This window comes from Ambystoma mexicanum, chromosome 3q, assembly GCF_040938575.1.
Source record: "Ambystoma mexicanum isolate Mex_15411 chromosome 3q, UKY_AmexF1_1, whole genome shotgun sequence".
Taxonomy (NCBI): domain Eukaryota; kingdom Metazoa; phylum Chordata; class Amphibia; order Caudata; family Ambystomatidae; genus Ambystoma; species Ambystoma mexicanum.
This window is the reverse complement of record NC_090926.1, coordinates 344526872-344549326: the sequence shown is the minus strand read 5'-3', so window position 1 is coordinate 344549326 and position 22455 is coordinate 344526872.

Genomic DNA, 22455 nt, shown 5'->3' with positions numbered 1-22455 from the left:
CTATCATGTATTCTTTGCAAATTAAAAGTTCTTGTCGTCGTATTCCTTTGTCTAGGCGGAGGAGAGTGGTTAGAACGGGTGGCTACGTCAACCCGCCGGCCTGGTGATCCCGACGGAGCATGAGCCCTGGTTCTGTACCGGCGTTTGGGTTTGTCAATTGATGGGCTCCTATCCTTTTTTCTGTCATGTTGGACCCAAGGGTTCTTCTCCCCTGGAGAGCGCGATCTTAGGTGAGGGTCTCGGGGGTGGACTTCGCCTTGATTTCTCCCCTGAAGCCCCTTACCCCGCAATTGTCCCAAATTCCTACTTGCTCTTTTTTGTGGCAAAGTAGTTTTTTCCAACGCTCGCGGCGAGGTCGAGGGAGAATCAAGAAGCAGAGCCTTTGATTTCGGTTCCTCTGCTTCTCTGTTTTCGCGACTTTCCGTTTTTTTTCTTTTTTGATTCAGCGCTTGCGGAATTTCTGATTCTGAGTCCTCGACCGTGTAGGTACTCATGTTCATTAGGTCAAGTGAATTCCAAGAATCATCTTGCGACCTCTCTGGACTCCGTAAGGCCTTCTGCGTCTTATCCGAGGGTTTTAGTTTGAAGACTTGGCGATTTTGTATTGGTGGGGTAGGTTTCTCTTGGTTACTTTGACCTCTGCTCTCTGTTTTGTCTTTTTGTGCGGGCTGTTGAGGGGGCTTATGTTTCGAAGCCTTCTTGCCCTTACAGACCGGTTCACTTTGGCCTTTGTGTTGGAATATTTCAAAGGTAGACGGGATTTTCATTTTGGAGAAGTCTATTGGTTTCGCGACTGATTGGATCGCTGCACTTTCTGGGAGGGCAAATGCAACTGATCCATTTTTCCTTCCTGGTTTACCAGTCGATTCATTCAAAGACTGGCCCCCCTTTGAGCGGAGTTCCGTCTGTGTTGCACTTTTCGCCAAAGGTAGTGGTCTGTCAGTGGGCCAAGTGCCCACCTCTATCTCCCGGCCGGGCTCGAGACCTTGATTCGTCTCGGGGGATTCTCTCGAGCAAGGCCGATCGATCAGTTGTGTCCCCTGCGCGTTTTCTGTCCTGTTTCCAGAGCACGAGTGGTCGGCTGGTAGCTGGTCCACTACCAGGGATTTGCTCCCCCCACTCGAACTTTCCATGTCGTCGCCTTTGTGCTGTTGAAAGGCTGTAATGAACCCCTCTAGGAAATTCAGTTTGGTGTGCATATGTGCGATCAGAGTGGTTTGATCTTTTAAAGTATCGCTGATGGCTTCATATAATTTCCCAAATGGTGCCAGCGCGATAGTGACTGTAGCTAGAATAGACATAAGATCCTCTTTTTGCGAGGGAGTTTCAGACACTTGGCTAGGAGGAGGTTCGCCTTGACAACTGAGGGGCGTCGGAGAGCCCCGTTCTTTGGGGTGGCTCGGATTTACCTCGTACGGAGGGCCCACCCCTCTAATGTGCGGTTCCAAGCTGCACTCCAAAGATCGGGGAAAAAAGGGGACAGACCTTTTGGGCAGCGCAGGGGGGCCATTAACCGGAGCCAGGGGTGGGTGTGGCTCTCCCACTAGGGTTCCTGACAGCCCCAATCCCTCTGCTTGTTTGTTAATGGAGCGCTGGGTGCCAGTAACCAAAGTGGCACTTCCCAAGGTCCCCCTTCCAGCGTCTAACTCGGTATGCGGCTGAGTTGAAACAGTCGTCTTGTCCAACAGATCACAAGTTCCAGCACCATTAACCGGTTGTGGGATGTCCCTCCCCGTTACAGCTTCTGATCCCGTGTGTATTAAATTTGGACTCCGACTCGCTTGAGCGGTTAAGTGTGAAGCACTATTAGCCGCTTTCTCTAAGGATGCGGTCATCTTAACAGGGAAGTTCAGGGTTGAGGGGAGTATGGCTCTATCTTCAACTATGGCCAAAAGCTCTGCATCTGATACATCTTGGTATCCTTCACCCTCCGTTCGTATCTTTTTCCCAAAAAACTCTTTCAGCGTTGACATGCAATGAGGGATAAGATGTTTTTTACCCCTCCCCTGTCCTCTTTTATACGGGGGTTTGGCCCTTACCGTTCTACGAGAGGACATCTTTTGAGAGCCTCCCGAAAGTTTCGGCAAGTTGCCCGGAATCTCATTGGCATTTGCTGTTGCATCAACCACACCGAGTAAGGGTGGGGGGGATGTACTGGGTAGAAATGGATGTTTTTTCGCTGGGCAGGAGCTGGGCTTCGGAATTCCCGACTGAGAGCGGGGAGCAGGGGGTTGGGTACCCCCCTCTTCCAGGGCAGTCCCCACAATCTCCAACCCCCGATGTTCGTCCCTTCCCTCCTCACCAGCAAGTTCGAACAGCAATTGGGGGGAGGAAGATGGGGCGACTAGTCCCGGAGGTGTTCTTAAATCCTCCACTGCCGCCGCTCCCTCTGTGTTGTGTATCATGATCACTACTGACTCCCCCGGGAGTGAGGGCGGGATTGGGTCTGTCCGGGATATTTTCCTGCCGCCCTTGTGCGTTGCTTGCTCCGTGAGGGAGTCCAAAAAGCAGGACGGAGACTGGCTCCCCCCCCCCTCCACGTTCCGTATAGGGGTCGTGGGCTGCTCGGGCGTGGCCTCTTGCGCTCCCTCCCCAAACAGTGGGAACAACTCCGGGTTTGACGGGCTTCCCCTCCCTGTTTCTGGACCTTGGGCCTCCGTGTTGGGTAAAGGGGAGGGGAGTGTGTAGGTAGACGCGGGGCTCGTCGTTATTAAGATGGCCTCTTGAGGGATAGTTTGATCGTGTTCTGTAGTCGGCACTATCAGAGATGGTGTGCCCTCCAAGCCCAAGGATTCAATCGGGGGAAACATGAAGTCACTTACTTCATTAAGCTCCGCTGGGCGATTTGTATTTGCCTGAATCATTTTGCTCGCGTGTTTAATGCGGGAAATCCGTTGAAGCCTCTGAGTGGCCAACTGCTCCACGCTTTCCGGCGAGGTTACATGGTCCTTGTTATGGGTCGGCGGCTGGCGAGGTTTGCCGTTTCTTAGCAAGCGCTTGTCCAGGTCTTCCAACCCAGGTTTCCGTTTTACGGAATCGTCCAGAGCAGCCATCCGCTGGGCCTGAGGAGCAGTGGCTCTTTATGAAAGAAGTCTCAGAGTTGGATCAGAGTTGGATCAGCACGCGGTCACGCGGGCCCGCGGACTGCTGACTGCCCTTGTCAGTCCCTTCGCGGTCCGCTTCGCGGAAGACTGAGGGTATGTAGAATGGAGGGCTCGGGACACGCCTCTGAGCACACGCCTCCACTGATGAAGCTGGAAAAAATACTCGAACTCCAGCACAGCGTGCTGGTACTGCTGACTGCCCTTGTCAGTCCCTTCGCGGTCCGCTTCGCGGAAGACTGAGGGTATGTAGAATGGAGGGCTCGGGACACGCCTCTGAGCACACGCCTCCACTGATGAAGCTGGAAAAAATACTCGAACTCCAGCACAGCGTGCTGGTACTGCTGACTGCCCTTGTCAGTCCCTTCGCGGTCCGCTTCGCGGAAGACTGAGGGTATGTAGAATGGAGGGCTCGGGACACGCCTCTGAGCACACGCCTCCACTGATGAAGCTGGAAAAAATACTCGAACTCCAGCACAGCGTGCTGGTACTGCTGACTGCCCTTGTCAGTCCCTTCGCGGTCCGCTTCGCGGAAGACTGAGGGTATGTAAAATGGAGGGCTCGGGACACGCCTCTGAGCACACGCCTCCACTGATGAAGCTGGAAAAAATACTCGAACTCCAGCACAGCGTGCTGGTACTGCTGACTGCCCTTGTCAGTCCCTTCTTAAACAGGGCACTTGGTATGTACTTATGAATACCGATCGGTGCAAGCACCAGTCGGCTACCTGTAGTATGATGTTAGATTACAACCGAGTAATGTGATCTTTGCAATCTCTTGGCATACCAGTAATGGCAGCCGAGAGAAAGGACTCATTCCGGAATCTGTGGAATGATGAATCGCTCCTAATTTAAAATGTCATCTGGGGTCACAGACGCGTAAATGATTTGCACAGTCAGTGACTATGGGCAGACCCAAGAAGTAGCGAGTACTACAAAAACAAACCTCCATAAGGGAGTGCGAAGACTAATGGGCAACACGCATGAGGATTTTGCTTAACCACAACATCTGTATGTGTACTGTATCACCATCCTCACAGTGGGACATGGAGAAAAAATTCCCAATCAAATTGTGTGGCATGCGCAAATAGATCAATAACAAACAATAGGCAAGGACTTTGGGTCGTACTCTAGTCGGCACAGAGATATAAGGTTAGAACTGAGTGCCACAGGACCTCTTTATATACTTGTTAAAAAACATACTTTTTCTTTACTAGGCACCATAGTAATGGGTAAAGAGGTCACCAGGATTACACAAAGCAATTCTATCAAAAAAGTATCTGCTGGTCAACCGAACAAGAAGGTCAGTATGAGAGGCGAAAATATTCTGAAATAACTGCTGTGCCAGCAAGACAGTATGCTGAGAAATACATTTTATGCAACAAATGAAGATACCAACACACTTGCGTGGCTCCAAACAATCAATATGTCATCTCTGCAGGTGTGCCAGCAGTACTCTACGCTCACTGATTAATGAACCGTAATTCATCACGAAGTTGGAAATTGTTTTTCAAGAAAGAGAAATACATCACCATCCCAGAGTGTGAATTAAATTAAGATCAGTAGCCCAATATGGAAAGTCAGTTTGGTAAAGGAAACTAACCAAAGAAAGCCTTACTCATTAGATGTATGTTTGTATTGTGTTGAGAAGACAAGTTGAAGGGTTAGTCCATTGATTCGTATATTGTATTCCAGCTAAATATATGTCCTGATAAAGGCCCAGCTCTAAACAGTCCAAGAGGAACGTCAAGAAGGGGCGGATCCTACACAAAGGGCCGAAACACCTTGTGTCGACCACATATTGCATAATATATCCTTCTTAGAAGCGGAATGGCAAAATAATAACACCACTGCAGGGAAATGTATGCATACAAAAACCGATGTTTGAACCGGCAGTAAAACCAACCTGTATTGACCATCAAGATTTAGACCTACCAATTGGGTAGCTCATACCTCAGATGGTCTGTTTGCACATTCCTACCTGTATGAATAGAAAATGTTCCCAAGTAGACTGCTGTTTACTATATATAGCACTAACCCCACTTTATTACACCAAGTCTGCACTTATGCACTTTAATGACTAGGTAAAATGTTATGTGCCTACCCGTTAGAAGATGTCTAGTGTTGCTGCCATCTGTCATGTAATGGTTTGTGAATTAAATGTGTACACCATTTTTTGTTGTGGTAACCTGGTCTCAATGTCTGTTAAAACTTAATATGTGTTATAACTGTTTTTTTTATAAATTGGTGTTATGAAGAAAGAAAATCAGAGGTACTGTGCAGCATTTGTTCCACAACTGCACTCTTTCAAGAGCGGCTGACTGGTCTGCACAATAGAGGTAGGGCTGGTCCATCACGTGCCCTTTGTTTTCCTGATAGTAACTCCGTGTTGCAAGTAAGGCCCTGCCATAAACAAAAAAGAAGGGAAAGGCCCATTTTGCATAAACTTTCTGGGATGAGGCAGACCTTCTCCACTGTTTGAGCAAGACGACCTAACCGATATTCTGGATGACCACAGAAGAATCCCATACTTCCTTTTCATGTAGCTCTCCAGAAAAGGGTTATGGAAAATTGGGAGGCTCCTGAGTCGAGGCCAGAGGTGAACTAAAACCTCAGCAAAAAATATAGACCATCTACTACCGACCCTAGCTACCTGTCAAAACACCTGAAAGCATAGTCCAGGCAGCGATGTCAACCTACAAACAGACTATATACCCTAGCATCCCACCAGATACGAATGATAAGAGTTTCAATGCTTAGGGAATAAAGGTATTTTCTGCCGGAAGCACGGCATTCAAGTCTGCAAATTCCACTTGCGCTTTAGCAAAATTCATATTCAGCTTGTGGGACTGTAGCTATGGCGGCTGACCATATTCCCGAAAGGTAAGAGAGAGACTGGGTATCCGTATAAATGATTGAATACAAAAAAGAACGAGGATGAAAAGACAGAATTTGTTTACCTACTTTTTTCAAATTTTTTGTTGTTTTTATTAAAATATAGATGTGGGGTGGGGCAAGGGTATTAGTAAAGGAAGGAGGTGGGAGAAAGGGTGCAAGGGGGCTCCTCTGCATTATTAGAAAGAAAGAAAATGTGGTAATTTCTACTTTTGATTTTTTTTAATTCGATCATTTTATGGTAAACTGAGAGATGGCTTCTTGAGCATTGTAAGAGATGGCAAAGAGGCTATGTGTGAGTCTTTTTAATCAGGATTGGACTCAGCAGATAGCATCAGAGCCATGGCGGCAAGCACAGTAATGCGCAGATTTGCATGATTGAGAAAGTCAGGTTTTGCACTGGATGTGCAGTCCAGGCTCCTCGACATTCCTTGTGACTGCACCAAGCTGTTTGGCAGCAAAGCTGCTGAAAGTTTAGAGAAACTGCATACGTCAAAGGCAGTGGCCAAGTCCCTTGGAGCCACCATCAGAGAGCCACAATCCTCTCATCCCAGTGGCTTATCTTGGAGGGGTAAGTCCTTTCGCTTCTCCTCAGTTGGAAGAGCAAGAGGACTGGCTAGTTAAAGGGGTCAGAAGATTCCCTCATGGTGGACGAGGGAGAGGTGCAAAGCCCGCCCAAGCAACTGCAACTTTACCATCAGCCGCTGCTTCAGCTGCTCAAAACCTCTCTGAGGCCTTAACCCACAAGACCCCAGTGGTAGGCAGACTCACTGCACCTAAAAGAATGGTGAGGCATTACTTCAGATGCATGGGCATTAGAAACAGTAGCCCAGGGTTACTGCCTTCCCTTTCAAACAAGGCCTCGGGACCATCCATTGGAGAGCCACTCTTTCAAGGTTCCAGATCCGTTCCTTGTGCAGGAAATGTTGAGCCTGCTAGAGAAAGGTACTATAGAACCAGTACCTGTGACAGAGAGGAACAAAGGGTGGTACTCTCCCTATTTCCTAATCCCCAAGAAGGAGAGAGGTTTGAGACGCTTGAACAAGTCCTCAGGAAGGACAAGCTCAAAATGGTCACTCTTTTTCAGATCCTTCAGGCCCTCCATCTTCAGGATTGGCTGGTGTCATTGGACCTTCAGGACGCTTACTTATATGTGCCAATCCACTACAAGCACGGAAAGTACCTGAAGTTTGCAGTTGGTGGTTCTCATTATCAGTTTCAAGTTCTGCCATTTGGGCTGACCTCCGCCCTGAGGGTGTTCATCAAGTTGATGGAGGTGGTGGCAGCGAGTCTCAGGAGAGGGGGGATTCACATCTACCCCTACCTGGACGATTGGCTGATCAGAGCTCGGTCCCCCGAACAGGCCATGGAACATATCAGCATAACCTGCCACTCTCTCCACGGACTGGGCTTCTCCATCAATTACAAGAAGTCCCACATAACACCATCTCAAAGACTCCAATTCATAGGAGCAGTCCTGGATGCATCCTTGGGAAAAGCCTCACCACCCGAGGTGAGGGCTCAACACATTCGAATGCCCAGCGTCTTCCGGCCTTCGACTTATAGAGGTTGTTTGGTCTCATGGAATCCTGCATTTTACTGGTGCCAGAGGTTCGCCTGAGAATTAAATCCCTTCAACGGGCCCTCAGGACGCAGTGGTCTCTATTCTCGGGCAAGATGTCAGACCTACTTCAGGTTCCAAACAGGGTCGCTCTGGATCTGTTGTGGTGGGCCTGTGAGGATAATATTCTGAAGGGAGAATCTTTTTGGCAACCATGGCCGGAAATAACAGTGGTGACGGATGCCTCAACGATCTGATAGTCCTCAGTTGTTGGTCTCCGTCGTATTCCAAATTACACATCGACCTTTTGGAGCTGAGGGCAATCAGAATAGCACTGAAGCCCTTTCTGTCCTCTGTACGGGGAAGGAATGTCCTGATAATGACAGACAACACAGTGGCCATGTACTACATCAACAAGAGAAGTGTTGTAGGGTCACTACCACTGTAACAGAGGTAATACAGCTCTGGTTCTGGGCTATTCAAGGAGTCGTCTCCCTATCAGCAGTTCACCTAGCTGGAGAGGAGAACACGGCAGCGGACACTCTGTGCAGGCAGAGCGCAGTCTCCCAAGAGAGGGAACTAGCTCAGGAAGTCCTTCAAGAGATCTTCATCCTTTGGGGAACCACTCAAGTATATCTATTCACAATCAGTTCAGCCGGAAGTGCAAACTGTTCTGCTGCCGGAATTTCTCTAGAGTAGCTCTCTGAGACGTGTTCATAGGATGCATTTCCTCCAGTCCCCGTCATTCTTCATGTGATCAGGAGGTTGAGAACTTTCAGGAAATCTATTATCCTAATTGCTCCTGTTTGGGCCTGGAGGACGTGGTACCCGGACCTTCTGGACATGTCCATCTGTCCTCCATTACGTCTTCCACAAAGAGAGGATCTTCTCTCGTGAGAGGAGGGTCGGGTTCTTCATCCAGAGGTCAAGACACTCAACCTTCATGCATGGTTTCTGAGAGGTTGAGATACAAGGATTGGGACCTCCCGGATGACATATTGGAGATTTTGCTTTCGGCCAGAAGTCCAGCAACGAAATCCTTATACTGCTGCAGTTGGAACAAATTGTTCAGCTAGTGTAGGGAAAAGGATTTGGACCGTTTTCAATTAAATACACCTATGGTATCTTAAAGGGCTCACAAATTCGTTGCTTCCTACACCTTTTCAAGTCCCAATTTGGAATCGTAATCTGCTGTTAAGATTTCTGATGTGTGCTCCCTTTGAGCCCCTCCACTCATGTCCATTAAGACAGCTAACATTGAAAATCCTTCTGTTAGTTGCGTTAACATCAGCCCGCAGGGTGAGTGAGTCGCAGGCCCTATCTAGTAAGCCTCCATTTACCATTTTTTACAAAGATAAGGTTGTCCCTGGGGTTAAACTGTTTTTATTACACAAAATTGTGTCGGATTTCCTTTTAGCGCAGAAAATTGTGCTTCCAACTTTCCATCCGCCCCCTCATTCTGGCAAGGAAGAGGAAAGGCTACATAAGTTTGATCCCAGAAGGTCTTTGAGCTTTTACATTTCTCGGATGACAAAGATATTTCAACACACCCAGCTTTTCATTGGGTACACAGGACACAAACTGGGTCTTCCAGTTACAAAACAAACTTTGTCCAGATGGATAATTCTAGCTATTTCAGAGTGCTGCAGAGTGGCCAGGAAAGATCCATAGAAGGCCCAAGAGCCCATTCCACGAAGGGCATGGCAACATCTTCCGCTCTTCAAAGAGGGGTGCTGATATGTCATTTATGAGGCAGCCACTTGGTCTACCATCCATACTTTTATGAAGCATTACTGTCTGGATTTATCATCTAGCCAGGAATGAGGATTTGGGGAAGCAGTTTTATACTCGATCCATGACAAATCTTGAAACTGAAAACTCTTAATCCCTCCTCCAAAACCTAACCCTGCTTTGGGAGTCTATCATAAAACGAGGAATACAAAGGAGGACACAATCCATTCCAAGAACAAGTTAGTTACCTCCTGGTAACGTTCTTTCATCTGGATGTTCCTCCCACGTATTCCTCCTCAAACCATCCCAGCCTACCCCACTGTAGAATTTCCAGGCATTACACTTTACTCTCTTCCAGAGTCCAGTACTGTCTAGGTCTCACTGAGGCTGGTAATTCTGCATGAGGAAGGGGTAAAAACGGAACTGAAGCCAACGGGCGCTGCGCGTACTATATATAACGCTGATGACGTCGACTCAAGGATGGAAGCCCTCAAGGGACATGGACTTGACCGCATCCACGAACTGTGCTCTCTGTCGAAAACATTTTCCGAAGCAGCTGCAGCTGGAAGATCTTATATCTTCCAGCTACACTGCTACAGAAATGTATTTGACAGGGGGCGCTGTGCGTCGAAGCAATGTCGCCCGAGGGCTTCCATCTCTGCTTTCCAGCCAAGAGCCTGAGACTAGAAAAGGAAGCAGGGACACCTACCTCAGGCCTGATCCAGGGCACCCAGCATGGGCACCTCTCACCAGAACTACCCTGCAGAAGCATGGAAAGGTGAAAGGTTAAATGGTGCACAAATGCAGCTGCCACAAATTTTGTTTCTGCGGTTTTGCTTGCCTTGGTACTTACCTGATCTTGCTCTGGCTCTTTGTTGCTGTTCTTATCTAGACCTTTGCCCTGGGTTCCTGCACATTCGACTCGTGAAGGGAAAGAAGGAAGTTTAGGCACTGTACAACAGACATTGAGACAGCCATTGAGACATGCCAAGCATGCCACAAAGAAGCAGACGTCAGCAGTACTGCGTCATGGGAACCAGTAAAGCAACTGGCCACAGTCGGCTTCCAGACCACCTGCAACTCGCACTAAGGTAGGAACACACACAGAGGGGGAAAGGGAAACACATGCAGACCAATCTAACATGTTTTTACACCCACGCATGAGAGGAGATAATGTCTGACAAGGGGGTCTTGTCCACTGTAGCACAGGGATATTATGTCGAAGTCATCACAAAGAACAGACCAATGCCTTTGGAGCACAGAAGACTTCTACAAGCAGAGAGCCAGGCGTTGCTCGAAAAGGTAGCAATAGTACAAGCCCCTACAATCACTGGTAAATGGGGGTGTTTGTTCTCTCCACTTCCTTGTTCCAAAGAAAGACAAAAAAAAGACAAGTGTTGAGACCAGCAAACAAATACATAAACCTTAAAAAGTCGAAATGGAAACTTTACAGTAGGTCATTCCACACATCTCTGATGTCTCTAAGAAGTCAAACTACCAAAATCACCTCCTCAGAGGTATTCTTCCTTTCCTCTCCTTCCCCCAGAAGCTCACTGTCTCTAGAGCTCTGGTTCTCTCCAGGCTGGACTATTGCAACAGCCTCTTTCTAAAACTGTATGAGAGGTGGGTTTACTCCTGGTTATCTTGTCTGATTCGGTATCAATAATCCTTCTAACACGGTAGTTAGTGCGATACAGGTTCGCTTTTATTGATGGTTTATGAAAGATTCCACTTGATACAATGATTAGTGTGTAGAACACTGTTATGGCATTTTGTGCCTTGGTGCGGTCAGCCGACACGTGTTTCAACCCATACGGGTCTTTCTCAAGGCTGAACAATATTCAAAAGGTGCAAAGTGATATGTGGTAAAAGACATTTTGTGACCAGCATGTTTAATTAACAAACATTAAACGTGGTGGGTGATGTGTGGTGGTGGTGGGAAATTTAAAAACATTGCATAATTATACATTGTATTTACAAGTTGGATTATTAACACAGTAGACAGAAGAAAAATGGGGAGAGAGAAAAGAGAGAGGTTAAGCAAGAGCGGTGGGGAGGAGGATGGGCGGAAGGAGGATTGGAGAGATAAATGGTCTTCTTACCAAGTATGTAATGCTGCGGTCCCTAGGTGGGGTTCTTGTTTTATTGTGGGTGGCTGTCCTTATGGCAGTCTAGCTCCTATTGGGCTCTGAAAATAATTCATGAAAAAGTCCGTGGTTACAACTGGTATATGATTTAGATTTTATAGTTCGAAGGGGGTGGGTTGAGCCCTTTCTTAGGTATGGCGAGTTTCAGCGAGGGTTGGATCGAGGTGGCATTGCTTACCTTCGTCTGAGTAGTGTCTGTGATGCGTTGCTCCCTGCGGCTTCAGTGGTGAATGAATGCCGCCATGTTTAATATACTTGCGCATGCGCCTACCAGCCATAGTTGGACTGGCGGCGCATGCGTGAGCGTGTGGTGTCCCAGCGGGTGCTACTGCGCGTGCGCGAAGAGATAGTGTTCTTGGGAGGCAATTGCGCATGCACGGGTGCGAGTTTGCGATACTGACGTGTGCACATTTTGATATTTTTCTGATTGGGCCATGGCCCGGTGGAAAGGGGCGGTTTTGTTGGAACCTAGGAGTGCAATTCAAGGGGGATCTGAATGGAAGGGTGTAAGTGGTGGTTTGCTAATTTCTATTATGAGTGGATAGCTCATTTAAAGTGTGATTGGATAAGTCATTACGGATGGTCAGTCGTAGCTTGCCAAGAAATTGTCGATGTCTGAAACTGTTATTCGTGTTCGTCGGTCGGGCCAGGGTGTGATGCCCATTGGAGTATATCATGGAGGAGGCAGATTTGGTGGTTGAGAGGGTTTACAGAAAGACATTGAGGTCGTGATCTCTGTTAAGACCATTTTTAACACATCTAAAGTGACAGATAAGTCGCGCTTCTTCTTGTCTGAGTTTCTGGATTCTGTCTTCTCCTCTCGGGCCCAGCCTGACGATTTTCAGTCCGATGAACCTTATTTCACTTTTGTCGTTCATTTGGTGGTACTTCTGCCAGTGGTTGGCCAGCGGTAGTTTAGGATCTTGCGAATGTATGCTGTTCATATGTTCCCTTATCCTGATGCGAGCTTCTCGGATGGTGCTGCCAATATATATCTTGTCACATACGCAAATCAAAGCATAGATCACATACTTACTTCTACAATTGATGTGCTCCGTGATTTTAAATATTGGGCAACCTGCGAATTTGGCACAGTTAGTTTGTGTCGCATATTTGCACATTGAGCAAGTGCCGCATTTAGTGAAGCCTATTGGTGTTTGCTTGCTGAGCCAGTCTTGTGCCATGATGTGTTTCTCCGCGAGAAAGGAAGGACTAAGTAGGTTCCTGAGAGTTGGTGCTCTTTTGAACGACATGCTTGGATATGTTTCAAGCTGAGGTTCGATATGTTCATCCATACGGAGTAGCTCCCAGTGTTTGGTCAAGATTTTTTGGAGGGCATGACTGTCTTGGTTGTATCTTGTGACAAATCTAATCTTGGGGTTGCATTCCTGTCTTCTGGGTTTAGGTGTTAACAGTGTAGATCTCGGAATGTGTATAGCTTGTTCTCTTGCCGGTGTCAGGCTCTGGGCGGAATAACCTCGGCATCTAAATCTGCGATCCAGTAGGTCGCATTCTTCTGTGAAGGATTTGTCTGTGTTACAGTTCCTTCTCGCTCGGATGTATTCACCTTTTGGGATATTTCGTATAACACTGTTCCTGTGGCAACTTTGTGCATGAAGGGTTGAGTTCACTTCCGTTGGTTTACGAAATGTTCTGGTTGTAATTTTGTTGTCTTCAATCATAATCTTGAGATCCAAAAAGTCTATTTGTTCCGAGCTGATATGGCTAGTTAGTTCGATGCCATAGTTGTTAGTATTGAGGTAATCCATGTATTGGTTTAGTTCATCTTCTGTCCCTTTCCATATCAGGATGATATCATCTATGAAACGAGCCCAGTTGACAATTAGACTGGTGTATATGGTTTCCTTCATTGCATGCTCTTGTTCGTAGGTATGCATGAAGCAGTTGGCTAATGCTGGAGCATAGCTGGCTCCCATAGCGATCCCCTTGGTTTGCTTGTAGTATTCACCATTGAAAATAAATATGTTGTTGTTGAGTGAAAATTTCAGGAAGGATTTGGTCATTTCTACTTGATCGAGGTGTGACGCTGACTCGTATTTGAGGAGGTACCCCATACTCGATATTGCAAGTTCATGGTCTATTGATGTGTACAGGGCCTTGACATCTAAGGTGGCCATTAAGAAATTCGGTTCCCATTTGATTCTGGAAAGTATCTCCAAAGTATGCATGGTATCCCTGAGATAGGTAGGGATCTTGACGATGAGTGGCTGTATTACATTGTTGATGTATCTTGCTAGTGTTTCAGTAATACCGCCAATGCCACTCATAATTGGTCTTCCTTCTGGAATGGTGTCAAAGGTTTTGTGGATCTTCGGTAGGAAGTACAGCGTTGGCATAATTGGATGATCCGTTCTGAGGTAGTCATATTCATCCTCTGTAATGAGTCCTATCGCTTGGTATTTGTTTAGGAGTTCTCGGTGTTCCCTGAGAATCCTGGCTTGGGGATTGTTGTCCAGTTTCTCGTAGTTGCCCGGTATTTGGAGGTGGTTCAGGGCCATTTTGATGTAGTCTGTTCTTTCCATAATAACTATATTGCCTCCTTTGTCTGCTTCCTTGATCACGATGCTGGTTTCTTTTTGTAGATTCCTTAGTACCGTTTGTTCCTCTTTTGTTAGGTTGTCTTTATTATTACTACCTCTGGTACATCGATCTTCCAATTTGTGGAGGTCATTGGTCACAGCTTGATGAAAGGTGTCTATGTAGTTCTCCGCACATAGTTGTGGATTGAATTTGGATTTGCTTTTAAGCTCTGGGATTTTCATGGATACACTCTGAATCCCTAATTCTTGCATGCATTCTTGCTTGCTCTTGTTGTTCTCTGCAAGCGTGCTTAGGAGGTGGATGTCTTCAAGGTCTCTGATGGTGAGCAGGCTGGGTTTTGGTACCGTTTCTGGTGGTTTGTAAACCGTTGTTTTGGTTGCAAAGAATTTTGTAAGTTTGAGGCGTCTAGTAAATTTGAATAGATCTATTTGTATGTCTACAAAGTTGTTCTTGCTTGATGGTGAGAAGGACAATCCCTTATTGAGTACCCTTATTTCCAGATTCGTGAGTTCTTTGTGTGACAGGTTCATGATCAGATTTTGTTGTGTTTCTGTCCCACAGTTTTCTGTGATTGTGACCTTGTTTGTCTTTGTTCGATTTCCTCTTCCAGGTCTCCTGCGTCCTCTGTCTGTTCTTCCCCCCCTTCTTCTTCTTGAGGGGTTCCTGTATTTGTCAATGGAGTTGCGAAGGATACCGATTTTTTGTTGCTGTTGGGTTGTGATTTCAGGCGACTTGCCTTCTTGTGTAGTTTTATTTGGTCTAAAAAAGACCGCTTAGATGTCTCCTTTACCGGTAAATTTGATGATTCTTCCTGATCGCTATCAATTTCTGAACTTGCACCCGAGGTGTTTGGGGTACTTTCTTTGGACTTCTGTTGCTGTTGGTTCTGATCATATTTGGGTTGGTAGGTGAAGACCCGATCTTCCCTGTAGTCTTTGTCGTCTCTGAAGAATTTGTGCAGCTTTCTCATTTTGACCTCATCTTGGTGGGTTTTGAGTATTCTATACATGGTTTTGTAGTTCTTCTCCTTGGTTGCTTTGGGGGCATCGTATATCTCTATTTCCTTTTTTAACTCTTCTAGTAGGATCACAATTCTTTCATGTTTTCTTTTTGCGTGTTCGATCAGCAGTTCTATCATTCGTAAAGAGCCTGTTATGAGATTTTGTTCCCATTCATCTGCTAAATCTGAGTCGAGTGGGTCATCGAAATCCGGAAAGATAATTATCCTGAGACCCCTCGGTATTTTCTTTTGTTCCGCATATTCCTGCATTGTTGTTTTCTCCCAGAATTTGTTGATTTCTTTTTTAGATAATTTCTCTAGTCTCATGAATTTGTGCTTTAGATCTTCTTGTAGATTTGAATCTCGGAAGGCGTTATCCGTGGATCCTCGTGGGGCAAATAGCGCTCTGATGTCTTCGTTCCTTGACATCATGTATTCTGCCATTCTTTAGCTGTTCCCTTTTTCGTGTTGATTTTGTTTGGAAAATTCCAGGCGCTGTGAGCAAGGCTGGTTCCCTAGTATTGAATAAAGGGTCTGGTTGGCTCTAGGATTGGAACCTGCCCATGCTAAGCACCATTTATAGGTTGGAAGGTTTATTCTGGTGTCGCAAGATCACAGGAGTGGTTAGGGGTTTAGCCAGGACCCCAATTTGGTGCGTATGAGAGGTGGGTTTACTCCTGGTTATCTTGTCTGATTCGGTATCAATAATCCTTCTAACACGGTAGTTAGTGCGATACAGGTTCGCTTTTATTGATGGTTTATGAAAGATTCCACTTGATACAATGATTAGTGTGTAGAACACTGTTATGGCATTTTGTGCCTTGGTGCGGTCAGCCGACACGTGTTTCAACCCATACGGGTCTTTCTCAAGGCTGAACAATATTCAAAAGGTGCAAAGTGATATGTGGTAAAAGACATTTTGTGACCAGCATGTTTAATTAACAACCATTAAACGTGGTGGGTGATGTGTGGTGGTGGTGGTGGGAAATTTAAAAACATTGCATAATTATACATTGGGCCTCATTCCGAGTACGGCGCTAACCAATGGCGCTATTAACGCCTTGGTTGACGCCGTACCCGGACCGGCAGCGCCTTGGTGGTTGGCGGAATTACCGCCCCATTCCAAGGTTGGCGGGGCGGTAATTCCCCAATCCCCATTTACCCTTCCCCATTCCCATTCTTGCCCCATAGGGCATAATGGGAGTGGGGAAGGCGTCAATTACGCCACCGTAAATTACGGTGGCGTAATTAACATCAAGGTCCCTTAGCGCCATGGTATTTAACGCCTGCTAAAAGCAGGTGTAAAAAGCACCATGGCGCTAAGGGAACTCGGAGTATGGCGGTAAGGGATTACCGCCACCGCTCTCGTTAGCGGTGGCCGCTATCCCTTACCGCCATACTCGGAATGAGGCCCATTGTATTTACAAGTTGGATTATTAACACAGTAGACAGAAGAAAAATGGGGAGAGAGAAAAGAGAGAGGTTAAGCAAGAGCGGTGGGGAGGAGGATGGGCGGAAGGAGGATTGGAGAGATAAATGGTCTTCTTACCAAGTATGTAATGCTGCGGTCCCTAGGTGGGGTTCTTGTTTTATTGTGGGTGGCTGTCCTTATGGCAGTCTAGCTCCTATTGGGCTCTGAAAATAATTCATGAAAAAGTCCGTGGTTACAACTGGTATATGATTTAGATTTTATAGTTCGAAGGGGGTGGGTTGAGCCCTTTCTTAGGTATGGCGAGTTTCAGCGAGGGTTGGATCGAGGTGGCATTGCTTACCTTCGTCTGAGTAGTGTCTGTGATGCGTTGCTCCCTGCGGCTTCAGTGGTGAATGAATGCCGCCATGTTTAATATACTTGCGCATGCGCCTACCAGCCATAGTTGGACTGGCGGCGCATGCGTGAGCGTGTGGTGTCCCAGCGGGTGCTACTGCGCGTGCGCGAAGAGATAGTGTTCTTGGGAGGCAATTGCGCATGCACGGGTGCGAGTTTGCGATACTGACGTGTGCACATTTTGATATTTTTCTGATTGGGCCATGGCCCGGTGGAAAGGGGCGGTTTTGTTGGAACCTAGGAGGGCAATTCAAGGGGGATCTGAATGGAAGGGTGTAAGTGGTGGTTTGCTAATTTCTATTATGAGTGGATAGCTCATTTAAAGTGTGATTGGATAAGTCATTACGGATGGTCAGTCGTAGCTTGCCAAGAAATTGTCGATGTCTGAAACTGTTATTCGTGTTCGTCGGTCGGGCCAGGGTGTGATGCCCATTGGAGTATATCATGGAGGAGGCAGATTTGGTGGTTGAGAGGGTTTACAGAAAGACATTGAGGTCGTGATCTCTGTTAAGACCATTTTTAACACATCTAAAGTGACAGATAAGTCGCGCTTCTTCTTGTCTGAGTTTCTGGATTCTGTCTCCTCCTCTCGGGCCCAGCCCAACCACCAGAAACGGTACCAAAACCCAGCCTGCTCACCATCAGAGACCTTGAAGACATCCACCTCCTAAGCACGCTTGCAGAGAACAACAAGAGCAAGCAAGAATGCATGCAAGAATTAGGGATTCAGAGTGTATCCATGAAAATCCCAGAGCTTAAAAGCAAATCCAAATTCAATCCACAACTATGTGCGGAGAACTACATAGACACCTTTCATCAAGCTGTGACCAATGACCTCCACAAATTGGAAGATCGATGTACCAGAGGTAGTAATAATAAAGACAACCTAACAAAAGAGGAACAAACGGTACTCAGGAATCTACAAAAAGAAACCAGCATCGTGATCAAGGAAGCAGACAAAGGAGGCAATATAGTTATTATGGAAAGAACAGACTACATCAAAATGGCCCTGAACCACCTCCAAATACCGGGCAACTACGAGAAACTGGACAACAATCCCCAAGCCAGGATTCTCAGGGAACACCGAGAACTCCTAAACAAATACCAAGCGATAGGACTCATTACAGAGGATGAATATGACTACCTCAGAACGGATCATCCAATTATGCCAACGCTGTACTTCCTACCGAAGATCCACAAAACCTTTGACACCATTCCAGAAGGAAGACCAATTATGAGTGGCATTGGCGGTATTACTGAAACACTAGCAAGATACATCAACAATGTAATACAGCCACTCATCGTCAAGATCCCTACCTATCTCAGGGATACCATGCATACTTTGGAGATACTTTCCAGAATCAAATGGGAACCGAATTTCTTAATGGCCACCTTAGATGTCAAGGCCCTGTACACATCAATAGACCATGAACTTGCAATATCGAGTATGGGGTACCTCCTCAAATACGAGTCAGCGTCACACCTCGATCAAGTAGAAATGACCAAATCCTTCCTGAAATTTTCACTCAACAACAACATATTTATTTTCAATGGTGAATACTACAAGCAAACCAAGGGGATCGCTATGGGAGCCAGCTATGCTCCAGCATTAGCCAACTGCTTCATGCATACCTACGAACAAGAGCATGCAATGAAGGAAACCAAATACACCAGTCTAATTGTCAACTGGGCTCGTTTCATAGATGATATCATCCTGATATGGAAAGGGACAGAAGATGAACTAAACCAATACATGGATTACCTCAATACTAACAACTATGGCATCGAACTAACTAGCCATATCAGCTCGGAACAAATAGACTTTTTGGATCTCAAGATTATGATTGAAGACAACAAAATTACAACCAGAACATTTCGTAAACCAACGGAAGTGAACTCAACCCTTCATGCACAAAGTTGCCACAGGAACAGTGTTATACGAAATATCCCAAAAGGTGAATACATCCGAGCGAGAAGGAACTGTAACACAGACAAATCCTTCACAGAAGAATGCGACCTACTGGATCGCAGATTTAGATGCCGAGGTTATTCCGCCCAGAGCCTGACACCGGCAAGAGAACAAGCTATACACATTCCGAGATCTACACTGTTAACACCTAAACCCAGAAGACAGGAATGCAACCCCAAGATTAGATTTGTCACAAGATACAACCAAGACAGTCATGCCCTCCAAAAAATCTTGACCAAACACTGGGAGCTACTCCGTATGGATGAACATATCGAACCTCAGCTTGAGACATATCCAAGCATGTCGTTCAAAAGAGCACCAACTCTCAGGAACCTACTTAGTCCTTCCTTTCTCGCGGAGAAACACATCATGGCACAAGACTGGCTCAGCAAGCAAACACCAATAGGCTTCACTAAATGCGGCACTTGCTCAATGTGCAAATATGCGACACAAACTAACTGTGCCAAATTCGCAGGTTGCCCAATATTTAAAATCACGGAGCACATCAATTGTAGAAGTAAGTATGTGATCTATGCTTTGATTTGCGTATGTGACAAGATATATATTGGCAGCACCATCCGAGAAGCTCGCATCAGGATAAGGGAACATATGAACAGCATACATTCGCAAGATCCTAAACTACCGCTGGCCAACCACTGGCAGAAGTACCACCAAATGAACGACAAAAGTGAAATAAGGTTCATCGGACTGAAAATCGTCAGGCTGGGCCCGAGAGGAGGAGACAGAATCCAGAAACTCAGACAAGAAGAAGCGCGACTTATCTGTCACTTTAGATGTGTTAAAAATGGTCTTAACAGAGATCACGACCTCAATGTCTTTCTGTAAACCCTCTCAACCACCAAATCTGCCTCCTCCATGATATACTCCAATGGGCATCACACCCTGGCCCGACCGACGAACACGAATAACAGTTTCAGACATCGACAATTTCTTGGCAAGCTACGACTGACCATCCGTAATGACTTATCCAATCACACTTTAAATGAGCTATCCACTCATAATAGAAATTAGCAAACCACCACTTACACCCTTCCATTCAGATCCCCCTTGAATTGCCCTCCTAGGTTCCAACAAAACCGCCCCTTTCCACCGGGCCATGGCCCAATCAGAAAAATATCAAAATGTGCACACGTCAGTATCGCAAACTCGCACCCGTGCATGCGCAATTGCCTCCCAAGAACACTATCTCTTCGCGCACGCGCAGTAGCACCCGCTGGGACACCACACGCTCACGCATGCGCCGCCAGTCCAACTATGGCTGGTAGGCGCATGCGCAAGTATATTAAACATGGCGGCATTCATTCACCACTGAAGCCGCAGGGAGCAACGCATCACAGACACTACTCAGACGAAGGTAAGCAATGCCACCTCGATCCAACCCTCGCTGAAACTCGCCATACCTAAGAAAGGGCTCAACCCACCCCCTTCGAACTATAAAATCTAAATCATATACCAGTTGTAACCACAGACTTTTTCATGAATTATTTTCAGAGCCCAATAGGAGCTAGACTGCCATAAGGACAGCCACCCACAATAAAACAAGAACCCCACCTAGGGACCGCAGCATTACATACTTGGTAAGAAGACCATTTATCTCTCCAATCCTCCTTCCGCCCATCCTCCTCCCCACCGCTCTTGCTTAACCTCTCTCTTTTCTCTCTCCCCATTTTTCTTCTGTCTACTGTGTTAATAATCCAACTTGTAAATACAATGTATAATTATGCAATGTTTTTAAATTTCCCACCACCACCACACATCACCCACCACGTTTAATGTTTGTTAATTAAACATGCTGGTCACAAAATGTCTTTTACCACATATCACTTTGCACCTTTTGAATATTGTTCAGCCTTGAGAAAGACCCGTATGGGTTGAAACACGTGTCGGCTGACCGCACCAAGGCACAAAATGCCATAACAGTGTTCTACACACTAATCATTGTATCAAGAGGAATCTTTCATAAACCATCAATAAAAGCGAACCTGTATCGCACTAACTACCGTGTTAGAAGGATTATTGATACCGAATCAGACAAGATAACCAGGAGTAAACCCACCTCTCATACGCACCAAATTGGGGTCCTGGCTAAACCCCTAACCACTCCTGTGATCTTGCGACACCAGAATAAACCTTCCAACCTATAAATGGTGCTTAGCATGGGCAGGTTCCAATCCTAGAGCCAACCAGACCCTCTTTCTAAAACTGCCTACTATAACTCTACGCCCTCTGCAACTCATCCAGAACAAGACTGCAAGACTTGTCCTATGCCTCAAGCCCTGGGATTGTATCTCTGCAGCCCTAAAATATCTTCATTGGCTCCCAGTGGCTGCAAGGATTAAGTTCAAGACCCTTTGCATTGTCCAAAAGGCCTTCTGGGGCCTGGGTCCGCAAAACCTTCAACTCTGCCTTCAGAAATACCTTTCTACTCGAGCTCTTTGCTCCTCCACCTCCAACTCCCTCAGGGTCAGTCGCTTCTCCAAGCAACAAGTTGGGGGTAGATCTTTCTTCGGCGGTGGCCTCCCTCTGGAACAGCCTCGCTGCCTCTCTGAAACTTGAGGAGAGCCATCTTCAGTTCCGGAAGCACCTCAAGACCTTCCTCTTTGCATCTGCCTTCCTCTCCCTTGCTGATCTGTCTGTTTCTGCACTGGGCACCTGGCTACCCTCTGATTTCGGGCCCAGATTTCTGCCCACTCAGCCGCTTACCTGCACTGCCTCCTGGCAACCCTTGCACTTGGGTCTGTATCTGCAACCCTAAAGTCCACTTCCTGCACTTATTAGAGACTGTTTGTCTGCACCTTATTATTGCACTTCCACCAGCTGGCTGCACTACTTGTTGCTGTTTAGATCATGTGTTCAGCACCTTTCCACTCCACCCTGCCCCTTGCACTTTCCCCCTTCCCTCTCCCCTGCACTTGTGCATTCTCAATGTCACTGGGCATAGTAAGATCATTGTTTTTGTTCTCCCTTGTACCCCTCCCTTGCCTCGTCGCGCCCTGAAACACTTGGGTATGGGCGCAATATAAATAAAATATATCATATACTAAAAGTAGGCGATTGTCTGGAAACTATTGAGATGAAAGATGATGCATACTTTCATATTTCAATGTTCCCAGGTCAAATACCCAAGATTCAAATTGGGTCACATTAATTACCAATTCAAAGTACTCCCTTTGGAATTGCCTCATCGCCTACAGTTCACAGCTCAAGGGTCATGGTCACTGCCTCTGAAGAACCGGCACACAAACCTGCTGGAACTTCTAACAGTGCGTGGGGCTCCGCACTCATTATATAGACTAAAAGGGAAGAACATTCTAATGGCAATAGACAGTACAACAGCTATGTTTTACTTAAAAAAAAGTGAAACGCATTCTCTGCAGTTGTCCAAACGCAACTGTCTGGAACACAGCTGAACCAGAACACAATCACAAGCATATGAGTGGGAGTTGAACACAAACATAATCAAATGCATTTTTTTCTCAATGATGTCAACCAGCGCTCTACCTTTTAGCAACAGCAGAAAACGCAGAATGTCCAAATTACGCCTCCGGGTACTCACAAAGGGGCTCCCTGGGGAATGCACTATGGATCAATTGGACAGGGATATTTGCTTATGCTCCTCCTCCTTTATGACACCCCTCTTATGC